Source organism: Mastomys coucha, unplaced genomic scaffold (assembly GCF_008632895.1).
Source record: "Mastomys coucha isolate ucsf_1 unplaced genomic scaffold, UCSF_Mcou_1 pScaffold8, whole genome shotgun sequence".
In the NCBI taxonomy this organism is placed as follows: Eukaryota; Metazoa; Chordata; class Mammalia; order Rodentia; family Muridae; genus Mastomys; species Mastomys coucha.
In genome coordinates this window covers 19,352,277-19,372,206 of record NW_022196914.1, presented here as the reverse complement: position 1 = coordinate 19,372,206, position 19,930 = coordinate 19,352,277, and the positions used below count along the sequence as shown (strand labels likewise).

The 19,930-nt window shown below is 35.3% G+C and overlaps 1 long non-coding RNA gene across 1 annotated transcript in view; it reads left to right on the top strand.

Annotated features, from left to right (window-relative positions):
* The first annotated feature begins 2,794 nt into the window (after positions 1 to 2,794).
* Positions 2,795 to 19,930, top strand: part of LOC116083342 — a 22,242-nt gene continuing 5,106 nt past the window's right edge. Inside the window, exons 1-2 of the long non-coding RNA XR_004115678.1 lie at positions 2,795 to 2,845; positions 8,568 to 8,742. This is a non-coding gene — a long non-coding RNA (uncharacterized LOC116083342). The remainder of the gene's footprint in view (positions 2,846 to 8,567; positions 8,743 to 19,930) is intronic.

The window sequence follows — 19,930 nt, the reverse complement described above, 5'->3', positions numbered from 1 at the left end:
CCGCTGCAGCTTGCAGCGGTGAGTGTGCTGGGAACAGGATGAAACCAGGCAGGAGCAGCAGCAGCAGTCGCAGCGGGCGATGGGACTCTGCCGCAGCCGCTCCGGCTCCCGCCTGGCCCTAGTCGCCCCGGGCCGGCCGAGCTACAATGAGGGTAGAACTAGGAATGAAGGTCAACTAGTTCATGAGGCTCTCCACCCTGCTGACTGGTAGATGATTCAGTAAGATTACATTCCTGGATTACATTTGTAAAATGAATATGTTCCCCTCCCTAACTGACTCCCTCACTCACCCTGGTTTGTGATTTTTTTTTCCTTTAAATACCCTATACTTCTTGAGCTAGCAGTCGAACTCCTCTGCCCCTGCTTGGGTTATGAGCTCAGCCCCAGTGCACTGGTTTCCTGAATAAATCTCCTGTGTTTGCAGCAAGATGGGTCTCTTGTGAGTTTCATGGGGGTGGTGTAATCCTGAGACTAGAGTGAGTGTTTCCTCTCTTGAGGGGGTCTTTCAATAGGAAAGACTATAGAGGTTTGTCCATAGGGAACATTCCCTTAGCCTATCTGGCTTCGGAGGATTCCTCAGAGGTACAAAACAGTAAGTTTTCCCACAGATTTAAGAACTGCCCTGTGGCTTTTAAGTGGCCAAGGTGCGTCACCAGGTTTTCTTTTTGTTTTAAGAAGTTAGATAGAGTTTCTGCCAAAACCCCTGTGGGCTGTCGGGATTTAGACAGAGACCAGGGGGACCTTCAGCCAACAGTAGCTCTGGCCAGGAGACTTCAGTTGCTCGTTCAGTTTGTCCAAATACCTGCGGTGCGATGGCACTGACTGAAAACACAGTAGCAAAAGACAGATTGATTGTTTGTAAAGGGCGGCTCACCTTCTTGCAGTATTTGCCCCATGTGGTTACCACCTGTGAGCCTGAATGCCGGATGTTTTCCAAGGAGATCTCTGGCCCAGCTTTTTGCAAGAGCCCTAGCAAAGGGAAGCAATTGAACATGGGCCGAGTCGTCTCAGGTCTCAGCCGTGTCTTCCAGGTGCTCTGTTTCTCCCTTCAGCCCTACACTGAGTTGGGTCCGGATGGGTCGACAGGCTGACTAGCCAGTGAGGAGTACGGTGCAGCTTCAGGCTGTGTTTTGGGAGAGCAGACCTCTTCCCAAATGTTACAGCTCTTAGAACAAAAGGTTCAAACAATGGAGTAGATCTTTCTCACACTTTTACTTCCCTGGATAGGATATATATATATATATACAGTTTTGGGGGTCATTCAAATTTTGACAGCAGTTATCTCTCATTGGTTTGGGTTGAGAATCTTTATTTGCATGTAAGAGGTCTTACCCAATATTACACACCTCTCCTGCTGGAGAAGCTATGGGGGGTTGGGCCTACCACTGAACTGCTGTCCCTTGTGAACAAGATTGTTCATTGGATGCCTTGAGGTTCCAGGCCTGTAACTCAACTGGGCCCAGGCTGCCAGAACATCCCACTGCCCCATCTATCTATCTATCTATCTATCTATCTATCTATCTATCTATCTATCTATCTATCTATCCATCCATCCACGAATCCATCCATCCATCTATCTATCTATCTATCTATCTATCTATCTATCTATCTATCTATCTATCTATCTATCTATCTATCTATGCTGTGTGCGTGTGCGTGAGTGTGTGTGTGTGTGTGTGTGTGTGTGTGTGTGTGTGTGAGTTACAATGTGGTGTTTTCTTTCTTATAATTTTTTGGCTTTTTGAGACAAGGTACCTCTGTGTAGCCCTGGCTGTCCTGAAACTCACTCTGTAGACCAGGCTGGCCTTGAACTCATAAATCCACCTGCCTCTGCTTCTCACGTGCTAGAATTAAATCTGTGGGTCACCACTGCACAGCTTCTTTCTTATAATTTTGTTACTAAATTTTGCCAGACAAGATTAGACTTGTTTGTAGTTCATTCTTATGGACTATATAAACCCTACCTTCTCTGAACCTTCCACAGCTGCTTCAAAATCTGCTTCTCTCTATACTAGACTTACTTACACCATTACTGTTCTTTTGTTTTATTCTGTTATTCCTTGTGTTTATCCAGGATCACTGGTGTGACCAAGGAACACAAAATACACATTTGACCTTGTGGTAAGGCTCATAAGTAGTTTTGAAACAATATAAAATCTTTCACTGGCCAGTAGTTTACCTGAATGAGGGAAATGTCTATAAGCAGTAGGTAACTGACCATTGGCAGGTCCTGTGTTTTGTGAGACATTGTCCCAAGGAAATGTGCATATAAATGCCACTTCTCAGTCTTGCACACAGAATTTTTCTCTGAGTCTTAGTTACCTTATGTTGCAGTGAAGAGGCACTGTGACCAAAGCAACTTATAAAAGAAAGGATTTAATTGAGAGCTTGTTGATAGTTAAAGAGCATGAGTCTATGACCCTCTCGTCAGGGAGCATGGCATTAGAAAGGCAGGTATGGCTTTGGAGCACTAGTGGAAAGCTTATATCTTATCTGAAAACTTGAAGTAGTGAGAAGAGTGTAAGCCTAGTGTGGACTTCCAAAACCTCAAATTCCAAACCATTGGTACATCTCTTCCAATAAGGTCACATCTACTACACATTACCAAAATGATTCAATTAACTAAGGGACAACCTTTAATTATATAAGACAATATGGGGACAGGAGTTACAGGACATTCTTCATTCAAACCACCACACTCTGCAATGAATACCCAGACACCTAGAGCTCAAGGTACTGAGTACAAGTTATGGTTGTGTAGTAAACAATAACAGAAAATTGCATCTTCCTTTTAAGGACTCCAGGAAAATCATGGAAGGTATATAAGGAAGACATGGGCCAGAAGGTAAGAAGAATGCTTATGAAACACTGTCTTCGGTTTATAGCTCAGCCCACGGGCTCCTGATCTCACAGGAGGGACAAAGTTCTGTGTGAAAGGATGAGAGGTGACATTTATCTACCAATTTCCTAGTTTACTTTTTTCAATATGGAATTTTCAAACTTTTAGTTTAAGCTGTTGGTTGGTCTTAATTTATGTGCCAAGACACTCTATAAGAAAATCATGCACCAAAAATATTTAAAAAAAAAAGCCCATGTATCCGTCCTACCATATATTACTCTCAGAAGTCTCAGTTGGATCCATTATAACAACTGCATTAGCATGTGAAATAAGATGACATATGCATAGGCAGAAACGTGGAAACTTAGAAGTTCTCCTCACTGTAGAGCCCAGCACAATTTAATCTTGCAAATGAATTTTATTACAACAAAACTCATTCTCATCCACTTTCCACCTACTTTGTCTTATACCTAATGGAACATTCCTTCACTTTGCTCAGTATAACATATAAAACTATAGCAAAAGCCTTCATATAATATTTAAAATATATTATTTACAAAGTTTTAAAATTATTACTGAAATATAAAGTATTTTCTTCTACTGTACCTATGTCCTATATATAAGTTTAGTAAAAATATCTTATAAAGAAAAAGACAGAAATAGGAATTGAAGCAAATGTTCAGTAATGAAGAAAATAATCAGATAGTGGCAATAGTTTTCAGTTCTACTATAAGTAGGATAAGTGTACATTTGTATGTCTATCTCACGTTCAAGGTTTGATGTACTATAGTATTCACATTTAAAACTTAAGTGGTATTTCAAGACTGGGATAATTCAGAAAAGAATAAAGAGAAATATACAAGAGGGAAAGGGGCCTAACAATGACTGAAAGACAAGACCAGCAGACAGACAGACAGACAGACAGAGGGGAGAGAGAGAGAAAGAGAGAGAGAGAGAGAGAGAGAGAGAGAGAGAGAGAGAGAGAGAGAGAGAGGAAGAAAAAAGAAAGAAAGAAAAAAGAAAGAAGAAAGAAAGGAAGAAAGAAAGAAAGAAAGGAAGAAAGAAAGAAAGGAAGGAAGAAAAAGAAGAAAGGAATAAAGGCAAACAAGAATATGTGTAATGGGATATTTTTGTGAATGGGAAAGTTTGGAGTTCCTAGACTGCTACTTATTTTCAAATTGCTAAATGACATGAAAGAATACCCTTGGCACCACATTGAAAGACACATCATCCCTATTAAGATGAATAAAAAAGAATTAGAGAAGAAATGTCAAAGCTGACTAAAATTCTAAGGGACAATTTTTAAAATGGGCTTCTGATAGAACCTAAGTATCATGGAGAAAATGAGAGGGAAGGAGACAGCCGCTGCTAACAGCTTATAAATAACCACACCATGACAGCGGATGTTCAGCCAGAGCTAGCAGTGTGGGAAAAGTACTTTATCCACAGTTTCTGAGACATTCTGGCAGTTAGAAATTACCAACCAAACCTTAAACATTTAGTTGTTCTGTTACTTCAGATGACTTGATCATGCTCAAATCTTTTACTATCAAAGCTTTGATCAAAGAAAAAAAAAAGGTAATGGAGAGATAGCCCAGCAGTTAAGAGCACTTAGGGATCTCCAAGAGGATCGTTTTTTTTTTTTTTCCAGAATTCGCAACCTGCTGTTTAAAACTATCTAAAACGTGTGCTACAAGGGATCAGAAGTACTCTTTTAGTCTCTGTGTGCACAAGTATACAACACGTACACACACACACCACACACACATACACACACACATAAAAATAAAATAAATTGTTAAAAAATAAAAAGAAAGAGTAAAGTCACATGGAAGAAAAGCACACATAAAAGCATGCATATACTCATTGGAAGCTTTGTTTTAAGATATGTTCCTAAAGAAAAGATTTTGAATTCAGGCTTGGAAAATTGCTTTAAATTAATTAGTAAACAAAAGTGTTTTTAAAACACAAAAATATATGCAATTAATTTATCACATCTTTAAAATACTCAAATAAGTGAGGAGTTTCATGAATCAAAATATTTCAGAGAAAGCATGAAAGTGTGAATTTGATTTCTGGAATCCACAAAGTAATGAAAAGACAGAGGTGGCTTACTGTTGTCCTTTGTCATCCTCACACAGGCTGTGCTGTAGCATGTATGTGCCTAATATTGATGCATTCACACATACTTGGGGCTTAAGGTAGTAAAGGGATTATTAACATATGTGGAAAACAGTTTTTAATATTTATTTTACTAATACTGTGTGTGTGAACAAGGACACAAATGTTACAACATAGAAAAGAAAAAATGATTCACTAAATAGATAGGTAGATACATAGATAAATAGATAGACAAACCGACAGATAAATAAATATACTGAGATATATGGATACTAACATTCCAAAGAATGAAATTGTAATATTATTTCACAACTACTTACAAAAATAAACTCTCAATTGACTATTTCTAAATGGGGGACTGCATAATTTAATACTCTTTGGCAGAGGTGACTTCATTGAAATTAGCCTTGGAAACTTTGAACACACACACACACTCACACACACACACACACACACACACACATAGAGGTGGGGGGAGGGGGAGGAGGAGGGGAGGGGGAGAGGGAGGAAGGGAGAGAGAGAGAGACAGAGAAATTCAACAAGAATGATGGTGGCTTGGTGATTAAGAATACTTGCTGTTGTTCTTTCAAAGGACTAGAGTTTGAGTCCAATTACTCAACTTCTGTGTCGTAAACATTCACAGCTAGAGTGCCAGGTAACCCAGTGTCTTCCACTGGCCTCTGAAGACAACAGAGGTGCACATGCATACATGAATGAAAAAAAAAATTTGCTCATGGAAAATATCTTTATGTTGAACTAATAAAATCCAAAATAAGTGAGATGAAACTAAAATCTCTGTGTACAGTGGAAAAGCTAACAAAATGAAAAAAGTATACTGTAATCAGACAAATATTTGAAAACTACATATTTCATTAGCACTAAATATATTTGTTTATACATTTCAGTTACCAAAAATAATAAAGTATGAGAAAGAACAAGAGCAGATTTTTTTTTTTGGAGAAATAAAACTAATAATATTCAACTGATGTGTGAACACATACTCACACATTAAGTAAGTTTTAGGGAAATACAAAACAAAGTCAATATAAAACATGACCTCCAAAGCATTGGAATAGCTGTTGTCTGAAAACAGCAAACGTAGATGAAAAGGAGAGAAGAAAGCCTGCTGATGGAGTTGCTGCTGGAATGAAGAAAATGTATGAAGAGTCTTGTTAAATTAAAAAGGGACAAAGGGAAGGAACCAGAACTTCTCTGCTGTTAAGATTCTAAAGAAAATAAAGAATCCTGGTAAATATATTTTCATTTCTTGTTCATTATTATTTATGAAAGCCAAGACATAAAAATCAAGTGTCTGTTTTGAAGAACAATAATGAATTTCCTATGGAAAAACAAAAACTTATATAATAAAATAAAAGGTCTTCTGAAGTTATCTCCATCAACTTTTTCAAGTGGAACGAGAGAGAAATAGTAATAGAAGCTGCATGGTATTGTCATAACAACAGACAGTTTGATCAATGGAATTAAGCAAAACTTAGAAGTAAATAAATCCACACACTTATAGACACTTGATTTTTGAGAAAGAACCCAAAAGTATACAATAGAAAAAGGAAACATCTTTAGTCAATGGTTCTGTTCTAACTGGATGTCTGCATGTACGTGAATGAAAATAAAACCATATGTATCACCCTGCACAACACTCAAGTCCAAGTAGATCAAAGGCTTCAATGTAAAACCAGAAACACTATACATAATAGAAGATAAAGTGAGAAATAGCCGTGAACTCATTGGCACAGAGGAGAAATACTTAAGCAGAACAATAATCTTGCACTAACTATGATCAACAACTAATAAATTAGACCTCTTGAAACTGAAAAGTTTTTGTAATGTAAAGGATGCCATCAAATGGACAAAATGGCAGCCTATAGAAGGAGAAAATATCTTTGCCAACCCATTTCCAAACGAGAGCTGATATTCACAATATGTAAAGAAATCAAGAAACTACATATAATAAAACAAATAATCCAAACTGAAAAATGAAATGCAAACCTAATTAGAGAGTTCCCAACAGAGGAATGTCTACTGGCCAAGAAGCACTTAAAGAAATGTTCAACATGTGTAACCACCATGAAAATGCAAGTGGTACTGAGATTTTGTTTTATACCTGTCAAAATTTCTAAGATAAACTCTCAAACAACAGCTCACGCAGTCAAGAATATGAAGCAATGGGGACACTCATTCATTGCTGATCATATTCACACATATATAGCCACTTTGGAAATTAATACAGTGGTTTTTCAGAAAATTGGGAATCATTCTGCCTTAAAACCCAGCTATACTACTCCTGGACATACAATCAAAGGACACTACTACATTTTATCCCAAGGACACTTGTTTAACTATGTTCATAGTAGATTTATTTGTAATAGCAAGATACTGAAACAACCTAGATGCCCCTTAACCAAAGAATGGATAAAAAATGTGATACATTTATATAATTCTGGTATTAAAACAATGACATCATAAAATTTGGAGGCATCATTCTGAATGAGGTAACCCAGAGCCAGAAAGATAAGCACGTGTATACTCACATATAAGTGGATATAAACCTTAGCATAAATGATATTCATGTTACAATCCACAGACCAAAAGAAGTTAAGGAGCTAAGAAACATGGAGGGGCCAAGGAAGGGATTCATGAATCACACTGGAGAAGGAAAAGTAGTCATTGTGGGTAGAGGAGGGCAAGAAACAGGATAGGGTGGGATTGAGAATGGGAACAGGAGTGATAAGGTTGGAGAAACTGAGTAAAAGAAATAGAAATGAGCAAAAGTGGGGATTTTTGTTTGTTTGGTTGTTTGGTTGGTTTGGTTTTTGTTGTTTGGATTTTTTGTTTGTTTGCTTGTTTGTTTTTTCTGGATGTTTTAAATACCTGGACAAGCACAGAAACACAGCAAGCTTCATATGTGTAATTATCTCATAAAACAACATATCTAAGCTATGTGGTTACGAGAGCTTTACACTGGATAATAAATCCTGAGTGAGATTCTATACAAAAAAATAATCAAATAGAAAAATAAAATGAATGTGACGTTAAAAGTGCCAAGAACCTAAAACTAAATAGCCTAGGGACCCAGGGTAAATATAATACTACTGTTCTACTAAATGCTCATCCAACATTAGAGAACCTTCCTCCTACATCAGACAGGAATAGAGTCCCACAGCCAGACAATATACAGAAAGTGAGAGACCTTGGAACGTTCAATTCTAAATCAGATGTCTTCTCCATTGATTCTCTCCTCTCTGGACTCAGGAGAAAATGCAGACAAGATGGAGAAAAGATGTTAAGAGCCAGAGGGTATTGAAGACACCAAAGTAACAAGGCATGTACATTTCTGCACCAGAAGTCATAGAGCTGAAAGAAGAGGAACATGCCTTCATCCTTACGCCAGAAGCTATATCCAACTATAACTACCTCCAGATGATAATAACTTTTCCCAAGGGAGTCTCACTTAGGAAAATACTTTTTTATTATAAATTACTGTATCATAGTAATCAATAATATTATTCTCTTATAATTTACATTGCCACTGCAGTTTTGTCTCTCCTATAATCTCAGCCCTCCCCCAAACTCCTCCTTTCTTCCCCAGATCTACTCTTTCTCAGTGTCACTTCAGAAAAGAGCAGGCTTCCCAAGGATATCAACGAAACCTAGAGTAACAAGTATAAAGGCTGGGTGAGACAACCCAATAGGAAGAAAAAGATCCCAAAAAGAAGACAAAAGAGAGACAGCCACTGCTCCCACGGTTAGAAGAGAATACCAAGGTACACAACTGTAATACATATGCAGAGGATTGAGGTCAAACATATACAGGCTCCCCGATATTCCCTTCAGTGCGCCCTTATAGACCTTGGTTAGTACATTATGTAGGTTGTGTTCTTGTGGGGTCCTTGACCCATGGCTCAGAGAAGTCATATATCCAGTAGTAAATGGCCAGCAGAAAAAGAGCATAAAGGCATAATGTTGTGTCACTTCTTTTTATTATATTTAATATTTATTTGTTACTTTTTACTCTTTCTTTGCCTTACATGTTCTTCGTATATATATTATGAATTCCACTTTTTGTTTTTATGACCCTACTGTTTGTGTAAATGAATGGGTTTTTGTGTTTATCTCTGTTTCTTTTGCATTTTTTGGCTCTCTTCCTCCTCCTCCTCCTCCTCCTCCTCCTCCTCCTCCTCCTCTTCCTCTTCCTCCTTCTCTTCCTCCTCCTCCTTTTCTTCTTCTTCTTCTTCTTCTTCTTCTTCTTCTTCTTCTTCTTCTTCTTCTTCTTCTTCTTCTTCTTCATAATCATCATCTTTTGTTCCACTCAAATGTGTTTTATCTATATGTTTTACTTTATTTTATTTTATTTTTATTCCATAGAAGCATATTTTTTTTACTGAGGAAAGACAGACAGGAAAGGGATAGATCTTAATAGAACAGGAAATGGAGTGGGCTTGGGATGATTAGAAGGAGCACAAACCATAATAAAAGTATATTATACAAAAATATCTATTTCCAATAGAGGTAAACAATTCTGCTCTGTGAAAATGTCACTAAGACCAGTGGTCATAGCATTATTTGTCTACATTAAGCAAAAATCTTAATGATAAAATCAAGGTCCTTAAACTGATTATAGAAAATATAGTATAGTCCCTATGTGACTTTGCTGTGAGAGTCTGGAAACTTCATTCATTCTCTGGGTACATATTGAGAGGTTTTGATATAAAATCTTCCCATACAAAATCAAATTACTTTAATATATTAAGTTGAATTCTGCTTTAAAACAAAAAGCTATGGTTGTTTGTTGTTTCCTATTTATTGTTTTTGTATATTTGTATATGTGTATACATGTATGTTTGTGTGCATATGTGTGTATATATGTGCATGTATTTTTGTGTGCCTGTGTGTGTGTATAGGTACTGTGTATGTACATGCATGTGTCTGTGTATGTGTGTTTGTATGTGTATGTTTGTATGTGTATGCTTATAAGTATGTATATGATTTTATGGGTGTGTATATATGTATAAGTGTGGATATATGTTTTTATGTGTATATATGTAATTATATCTGAGTTTGTGTGTGTGTGTGTATGTGTGTGTGTGTGTGTGTGTGCCTGTGTTTCGGTGTGTATACCCCAGTGCTGGGGAGTGTCTTTTCTTCTTCTAGTGCAGATTAATCTAAGGTCATCATCATTGATTGTACCTACTGCCCTATCTTAATTGTTCTCTGTTAATGAAACTTATATCACCTTATACAAGGTTATAAGCTGAATACAGACATGTATTTAATATAGTACCTATGTTATCTTTAATTTCCCCCATGAAATGTGGACTTTGGCTGTATTGTCTCTACAGGCATTATTTGGGAGAGTGGATAAAAGGATTGGAATGACATTTAACATGAACTAAATTTCTATATCTTTTTATTACAATTTGGTTCTCCAGGTTTTAATTCACATCTAGATTATTGTTACTACAAGCTTGCTTTTTGGGAACTTGCTAACTATTTCTTGCTTCTAACAAATCTCAGAAACTTTTTATTAATTCAGGAAAATAATGTGTTGAGGACTGTATAGCTTCTGAGTCAGCCTGGGTGTTTGATGGATGAGACAGTGATACTAAGTGATCTATAAAGCAATCACTGCACAAATCAGCTTAATGGGACTTGCAAAAGTATCTCTTTAAAATTTCGGCTTCTGACTCTGCTCTCATTATTCAGGTTTATTCCACTGAGCACAGGAAATGGCATCAGAACAGCCAATGATGTTTATGCCCCCACCTAGGGAAAATAAAATCAAAGGATTTAAAGAATGTTTGAGATTGTTTCCATTTAGTGCCAAGTTAGTGAGAATCATGCCTGTGTACAGGACAAAGGGCTGATGGCTAAAGTCTGCTGAGGTTGAAAGTACAACACACTTGTTTGCAAATACTTCATTTTTGCACTATTTTCACTTTCATAAATCAAAGTGTTCAGATATTACATTATTTGTTCAACATGAAATATGAGTGGGAAATTAATGTCAAGTGAGAGTAAGAGATATTATCTAGTCTATAATACAAGGAAATGTGGAATATTCAGTCTATATTAATTGAAAGAAGTAAGTGTTGTGTTTCCTATCATTTATTTCAATATATATATACATATACATATATATATATAAAATAAATTGATTGATAGATGATAGATAATTGATAGATGGTAGATAGATGGTAGATAGAAAGAAAGATAGATGATTGATAGATGATAGATATATTAGATATATAGATGACAGATAGATAGATGCTAGATGGATAGATGATAAATAGAAAAATAGATAGAAAGATGATAGATAGATAAAAAATAGATGACAGATAGATGATAGGTAGATAGATGATAGAAAAATGGATAGATAGATAGAAGATAGATTGATAGATAGATAGAGAGATAGATAGATAGATAGATGATAGAAAGATGACAGATAGATGACAGATGATAGATAGGTGATAGAAAAATAGATAGATGATAGATAGATGATAGATAGATGATGGATAGATAGGTAGGTAGATAGATAGATAGATAGATAGATAGATAGATAGATAGATAGATAATAGATAAAAATAGAGATAGATAGATGATTGATAGATGATAGTTGATAGATAGATACATAGATACATAGATACATAGATACATAGATATAGGTATGATAAAGATAGAGATAAAGATTTCTAAAAATATCAACATCTGCAGCCACTGACATGGGAAAATTTTTCAAGAATTTCTGAACTTTCTAGCAATGAAAATCTAATGTTGAGTATCTTAGTCAGTAAGTTATTCATTATAATAAAATAGTTGCTGTTCAATTAATTATTTAATTGTGTTAAATTTATCCAGTAAATCCTCACTCTTTTAAACTAATTCTCATTTTTCAGTCTTTGGAGTGTTTCTTCACATCATATCAAATCACATTAGTAGCCTTAACAGGGCTAGTGAAGTTTCAAAAATAAAATCCTAATGATACAATTTTTAAATAAAACTAAGTATGGCTCTACTCTTGTCAATATTGAATTAAACCATTCGTTTCTCAGAAATCCTTCTCTAGAAAGCATCTTTTAATATTGCATGTCAATGTGTGATATCTTATCACCTAACTCTGGTCCAAATAATCACTAGTACTAGGACCAGGATAGTCAGTGTGAAGGGGATAAATATGAAATAATTATTTTAAAACAATCTGTCTTAATCCTTCTTAATTATCAATAAGACATAGAGAGCTACAATAAAAGCATGATGACATGACCTTACCTTTGAAAGTCTTCATGTTTAGTATGAATTAATAGTTGGAAGTAGAGAAAAAAATTAAAACGACTAAGGATTTATTAAAAGACGTTTGATATTGTTGTGTGTAACATAATTATGATGAATGAACATTCACATGCCTCCTAAATTTTATGTCTATTACATATGAAGAACGATCAGCATTAAGATGATAGGCTAGCCTTTACTTCCATTGTTTTGTCTACCTAAACATAAGCATTTCAGTATTTGAAGAAAGGGCATGGAATATCATTGAGCCTACATTGTCTTGAGCTCGAACACATGCCCCCTCACACACTGCCCCAGGATTGTTTTACCATCAAGGACAATGGAATTGTATACTTACTAATGGATTGGTGGTTGGTAAAATGCATCCTGTCCTGTATCTTTACTGATGGATCAGCATCTGAAACTGGACTGTATCAGTGATTATGAGATCTCCATGTAGGCTAAATGTCTACTTAAGTTTCAAGTATTCCAAAATTACTTAAAAAAAATCTGAATTTGCATGTGTCAATGTGATAAAATTAAATGAAAATGAAAGGCAGACACTAGGGAGTCAGAAGTTAGGAGATGATCAACATGCAATGATGATGTAGAGTCAGTAGTTTAGTGCCAAAAAAACCTCATCAAATGTAAAATGTAGCAAATGAGATTATATGTGAATTGGGGAGATATGTTTTATATTTTAAAAACAGAAGGACAGAAGATTGGATAGCACTGAAAACAACATCTGACTATGTGTGCATGTATTCAGGTATATATGTATGTTCACAAACAAATACAACAGTGAATTATATCTGTGGGCTTAGAACAATTAGCTTGTTATCTTTATCATTATGCATGTGTTCTTCCTTTACTTTTATGTTCTGCATCAGAAATGCCAGGTATGCTAAAGTAACTTTTAAACTTGTTTCTGAAGGAAAAGAACGATCACAAATTCTACCTGTAATGTGGGTCCTAGTGTTGATACTTCAGATTTTTATGCCTCACTTGGAAATTATATAGAAACTACTGGCTGTAGAAAAAGTTTAACGAAGGGAGGATTATATGTGGTATATGTGTTATATAATTAATGTGTGTATATATATTAAGTGTTATAAAATAATGAAAGAGGAACAATTAAGGAATGATATTTAAACATGGACGGGAAATAGCAGAAAGGGAAAACCAAGCATTGTTAACACAGTATGTTACACACACACACACACACACACACACACACACACACTGCTTAGTCCATGAACAGTAAATTGCACATATGGTTTCATCAGTTTGTAATGGATAAGAGCTTAGAGATCTCATCCCTCGGAAAGGATAATTTTCTCTTCTCCAGCAGTAATTAGTGTCCTAGATTTCTATGGCTAGGGGTGGGTCACTTTGAAATTTCTTTCTCCCACATTTGCATGCCTATTGATACTATCGTTGTTCAAGTCTGGTTCAAGAATTGATACTATTGAAGTAGCATGTGTGCATTTTCTGCCGTTTCTAGAAAAGGAAACACCATCTCCTAGATTTCCTAGTCCTCTTGCTCTTACAAGCTTGTCACCACCTTTTGCACAATTTTTCTTCAGCCTTAGGTACAGATAAAAGTCCTATCTAGATGTGATGTCAGTGAACTATAACAATGTCTATGAGATTTCTAAAGTTGTACTGTGTTTCATATTATGATGTTTACATGTGTTGGGGACAAGGGATAATGAAAAGATTATGGTATCTTGCTTATTCAAATTGATAAGGGGTTTATTGTGACAGTTTGTTTTAATTGTCAACCTGTTACAAACTAGAGTCACCTACAAAGGATCTCCAACTGAGCAACTGCATAGAAATCTTTATTTTGTAGCCCTGGTCTCAAAAGACAGTTTTAACTTAATGATTATAGTAGTAAGGCCAGCAGAGTCCAGATAGCAGAATGCCTAGTTAGGCAATCCTGGAGTGTATAAGAAAACTAGCTGAGCATGAACCAAACCAGAGTTGTAGCAGTACATTTTTTAGCTGTACCACTTTGTGATCTCTGTAGGTCACACACTTTCAGCCACCCACCCAGGAACTCGTTGGATTCATAAATGAATATATATATATATATATATATATATATATATATAATTTATCTATTTTCTATCAATCAAGTTATCTTTCCATCGTCATCATCATCATCATCAACATCATCACCACCACCACCACCACCACCACCATCATTTATTCATGTGTACACCATTATTATCATATGGTTAAAGGACTCTCATTTTAGAATACAGAAAGTTATCTTGGTAGGGTAATTTGGAATGGCTATAATAGCTTATCTTCTTTCCTTTATTAAATATTGCAGAAAATATATAGAAATAGTACTTTCCTCAATAATAGGTTAATGACTATATTTGTTTATCTGCCCAATAAATATCCACAACTGACTATAGTTCAAACTTTGCTTCTAAATGATTTCTTAAGGACTTATAGTCAAGGCCTTTATTCAAAGCCAGGTGGAATATATAAACAGACTTTTCCAACCATTTATTACATTCAGTGGGGCATAAACAGCAAACATAGAGCCATTTGAAATAATAACTTCATTAGATCACTTGAAATAGTTTCAATGTTCAGAAATTCTCTTCATTCAACTGAATATCAATTATGTCTATTCAATAAAATGTTTTAGTATTTTGGAATTGTAGTCCAGAGGTATAGTTTTGGCTGTAAACATAATTTAACCTCTAAATACTGAACTTTATTTTACTTCACATACATGTGTTACATTCACACCATTATATTTTTATTGCTTCATTGCTTTGCTAGTTATGATAGCAGGGGATGCAAGAGGGACTTCCACATAGCAATTATGTTTTGTCTTATGTGTGTGTGTTTTGTTATTTTTACAATTTACCTTTTACACTTTTACAATCTTTTCAAATTGAACTGTATAGCCCTATTTCACCTCAAACCATTGACAATAGCTTGGGATATAAGTAGGAGCCCTATACCTGGCCTAGTCATATTTTTCAATTTATTAAAAAGTTTCTGTAGTGATGTTTTAGTATACATGTTCATAATTAAAGAGCATGGCTTTGCTAGGTGAGATTCTGAGATGATTTGCTGACAGCATCATGTAGATTTATAGACTGATAAAATATGTAAATAGGTTTTAAATGGTCCAGGGAATTGTTACTAGTTTGCTTACTGTAATGCGGTAAGACATACTCTAAATGTAAATGTTTGCCAGATATTTCTTGACTTTCTGAGCAACAGAATACTGTGCTTTGTTTTGCTTTGTTTTCCTTGGTGTGCACCACTGGCAAGACCTCTTAGGGCTGCACACTTTCACTCTCAGCATAGCATACTGTAATACCTAGGGCTCTACTATACTTCACATCTAGTTAACAAAATCATTTGAAAGTAATAGAAATTATTTGGTTCTTTGGAATAAAATATTATCAATTTGGCTTACATTTTGACCTGGATTTCAGCCTTATACTAATGTATAGAATCAAGTATTCATCATGTTGAAATGCTAATATGCTGAGTGATTATGGGTATTACAAATGTGTGTATGTGGTTTGAATAAGAATGGCCCAATAGGCTCATATAGGTGTGGCCTGTTAAAAGTAAGTATGGCTTTAAAGAGTAAATATATCATTAAAGGGGAAGGTGCAATTTGAAGTTTTAAAAGCTCACACTGTGCTCTTCTCTGCTTGCATATCAGAATGTAACTCTCAGCTTCTACTCCAGTGCCTTTAGTGCCATCATGCTCCCTTTATGTCTCTACAATGATGATAATGCACTAACCCTCTAAAACTGTAAGACCCCAATGAAATGATTCATTCTGTAAAAGTTGACTTGGGTCGTGGTGTTTCTATAGCAATAGAACAGTGATTAAGACAGATATTGGTACTAGATGTTGGAGCATATGATGATCGGCCTGACCATGTTATTTGTTGGTAGCATCTAGATTTGGGAATTTTGGATTAGGAAAACAGTTAACCTGATTAAATTGGACTTATGTGGCTATATCAGTAGGAATATTCAAGACATGGTTAGTGGGAGGAAGTAGATTATGAAGGTCTGGCTGAAGAAGTTTCAAAGAAGAAGCATGTTATTGAGTATCATGGAAATCATTCTTGTGATAATTTAGCAAAAAAAAAAAAAATGTGGCTGCTTCTTGCCTTTGTCCTTAAAAGTCTTTCTGAGTCTAAATTAAATAGTTTTAGGTTAATGACATCACAGAAAAGAATTCAAGTTAGCCTAGTATTGATTGTGTTGTGTGGTTATTAGTTATCATTCTTGGACAAATCTATAAGGAAAAGGAACAAACTGGGTGAAGAAATACAAAGTGTACCACTTGAGAAAAGGAGAAAGAATAAGTATAATGGCTTAAAAAGTTAAAATATGGTCAAAGGAAAGTGTGGTACAAAACGGAATCAAGAGAGTAGAAGAGTCTGGGAGAGGCCCCACCCAACCAAGCTTCCAAATGTAAAAAGAAATTAAAGAAAAACTTAAGCAGATTAGGGAACAATGTACAACAGAGAGCTAATACAAATATAATTGTCATAGGTGGTCAAATTAGCAGAGGAACTAACTTGGGTGTTTTGGCCAAGTGGTTCTGGATTTAGATTCCAAACTACAAGGAATGAGTTGTGGATTCTTCCTCCATGGATAATGACAGACATTGAGTTAGGCATGTATCAGGGATGTCTCTGTGTGGAGGTCCAGAAAGCAATGTATGAAGCTATAAAGGTAAAACATGGGTTGCCTTGAAAACCTCAAGATGCTGGAGATATTGTGGCTTACATGCTGAGGAAAGCTTCAGACCCGACATGGAACCAGCCCAGAAAAAAAAAAAGTATGTTGCAATCAACAATGTTTAAAGGAGTTGGAAATCTGAAGAGCCTTTGGACATATTGTACATGGTAGTTATATGTGTTGTTATAGGTATAGGTGTAATTGTATGGGGTAGGCATAGAGATTAGATGTAGATATAGAGGATACATATATGTGTGTGTATGTATGGATATGTATATACGATTTGCTTAGATCAGTATGTAACTTCTGACTACATGCTTCAACTGTGTCCACACTCTGATGAAAATGGATTAACTCTGAAGCTATAAGCAAGCCTCCAATTAAATGCTTTCTTTTAAAATAGTTATCTAGGTCTTGGTGTCTTTTCACATTACTAGATTGATGACTAAGACAATGCCATTATACAGCATTTAATTTGTATAAATATATAGCTACCGATATAATCAGGAAAAATTAAATAATATGAAAACTCATTTGTAAGTTTCCTATAATTTAGTTTTGACTGAAAACTAAAATTGTATTAGTTTTTAATATTCTGTCCTTCGTGCAAAATCCTACATCACACATCTCAGCCTGGATTGTCTTAGCATATCTGTCATTTATTTTCTCAAATGAAACTGAAATTTTGTGAATATAGAGGTAGTTCAAATTCCTTTCTCCAATAATGTAAGGCATTTCCTACGGAAAATCTTTGCATTGGGAGCTCAGAAAATAGGTTCCTGCCAAGTCATATTGAGTTTTTTTCTTAAGAAAAAAAATTTCCCTTGAAATTTCATTGGTGTATTGGAATTGCTTGAGCTGCCCATCAGTCTTCAGTGTAGAATAATCCTGACTCTACTCCTATAAAACACATATCTCAATCTTATTCTCATACTTCCTAGTGTAAAGGTGTTGGGTTTGTAAGGCTTTCTCTTCATATTTGCTCAAGCAAACCCTCACACATAGGCCTTGTAGTTCATCATATGTTAGATTATTGCAGCTGTTTTTAATGAGTTAGTACTGTATCTGCATGTGATAACAAATCTGGGGGAAGAAAATGAGAAAATCTGGAAGTTGGAATATTTAAAAATCAACATTGATATTGGTATCATCTGTCTAATTCTTGAAGACACCAATTTTATTAGAGAAACTTATCTTATTTCATTGTGAAATTCGATAACACTATACAATTTATATTGTAATCATAATTCCTCCTTTACTGTCTTTTGGTTACATAAATTTTTTGTTTGCTTTTCATAAAAACATGATAAGTGAAACTCCTCTGCTTTATGCTCCACCTTATTAGATACATGATTTTTACACTTGCCAGAATTTTTTTCTGAAAGTAATTACATATTTATTTCTAATATTTAAAATATGTAGCTCATTTTTATTTCAATTTAGTTAAAAAGCATTTCTATAATCTACAGATATTTTTCTAAACACTATATTGCCTTAATTTGCATTTTAATATGCTTTTATTGCATTCATATAAACTTCCATTTTGTGATTAGACATCATTAATTTAATTATGTGTCTTTCTAAGCTAATTTATAGTGTTAAGGATGTTTATCATCATGTAATTTATTTGTGGCTCTTCCTCACCTTTTTTTTTCTTCACTTAAACATATAACAATGTTCTCAGGTCTGAGTTAACAGATATTTTCTCAATATAATGTTTACATTGAATTCTTATGCAATGCTTTGTTATTTATCATTATGACTTTTTTCTCAACAATGCCTAGCATGTTATTGTTGAAAAAAGAAAATATCTATTGATTAGAATCTACGTCCTATATACATAGGACACTCACATGTCTAATCTGAGTCAGCTCTCTGGGAACTTTTAAGTAACATGCAAATGTAGGCATATAAAACAGACTATTGTTGCCAAAAGCATAGCTTTTACCTCCAATAGTTAAAAGGTAGAGGTAGTTCATTCTGAGGCCAACTATGACAGATGATGGTCCAGGAAAAGACTCAAGCTATACAAAATCCCATATGCCATGGCCTACAGCAATAGTGCTTTCTTGAAATGTTTATGTTAAGAGAACAATGAAAGTCTTAATCAGAAACACTTTTCTATTCCTTGGTGGAAATATCAGGCCTGTAGGTTCACCAAAGCAGAGAAATCCCTACTGTAGCCTTCAAATGGTTCCTGTGGATATTCTTAGTCTTTTGGTTTGTGGAAGCTAGTGATCTGTTAATACAGCCCAAAATAAGTCACCTATTAGTCACAGGGCTGATAGGCAGACACAGACATGGGAGAGGAATAGCTAACTATCAAGAAGACCAAAAGGTAATTAAGGATAACTTTAAATCATGCTCTGAAAGTGAAGCATTCCAATTTCTCCACAAACAGGGATGTTCTCATCATTTAATCAGCCTCTTAGAAGTTAAAATGTTAAGGTGAGGTTTCTTCCCAGCAGTTTACATTCACATTAACACAGAGTTCCCATTTCATTTTCCTTTTAATTGCTGTGATCAAACAATCTCACCAATGCCAAATTAGGAAAGGAAAGGACCTAATTGGCTTACATATACAAGTCACAGTCCATCATTTTGGGAAGTGAAGGCATGCATTCTAATATGCAAGAAGAAGCCATTGAATGCTGTTCAGGCTAGGACTCTATCTGGCTCATTCTGTTGCTGATAGCTCTGGGCCTATTTGTAATTTGATGCTAATTATATTCTCCTGGGAGGGGTTGTAAATGAGGAATGGGTCAGCATGGCGACTTCCTGTAAACCTTCTTCCCACCTTAATTTGTAAAATAAAGACTAGAGCTGGTGATTGGGCAGAAAAACAGAAGGTGGAGCTGAAAGTGGAGAGAGAGGAGGAGGAGGAGTGAGTTTGAGAGAGAGAGAGAGAGAGAGAGAGAGAGAGAGAGAGAGAGAGAGAGA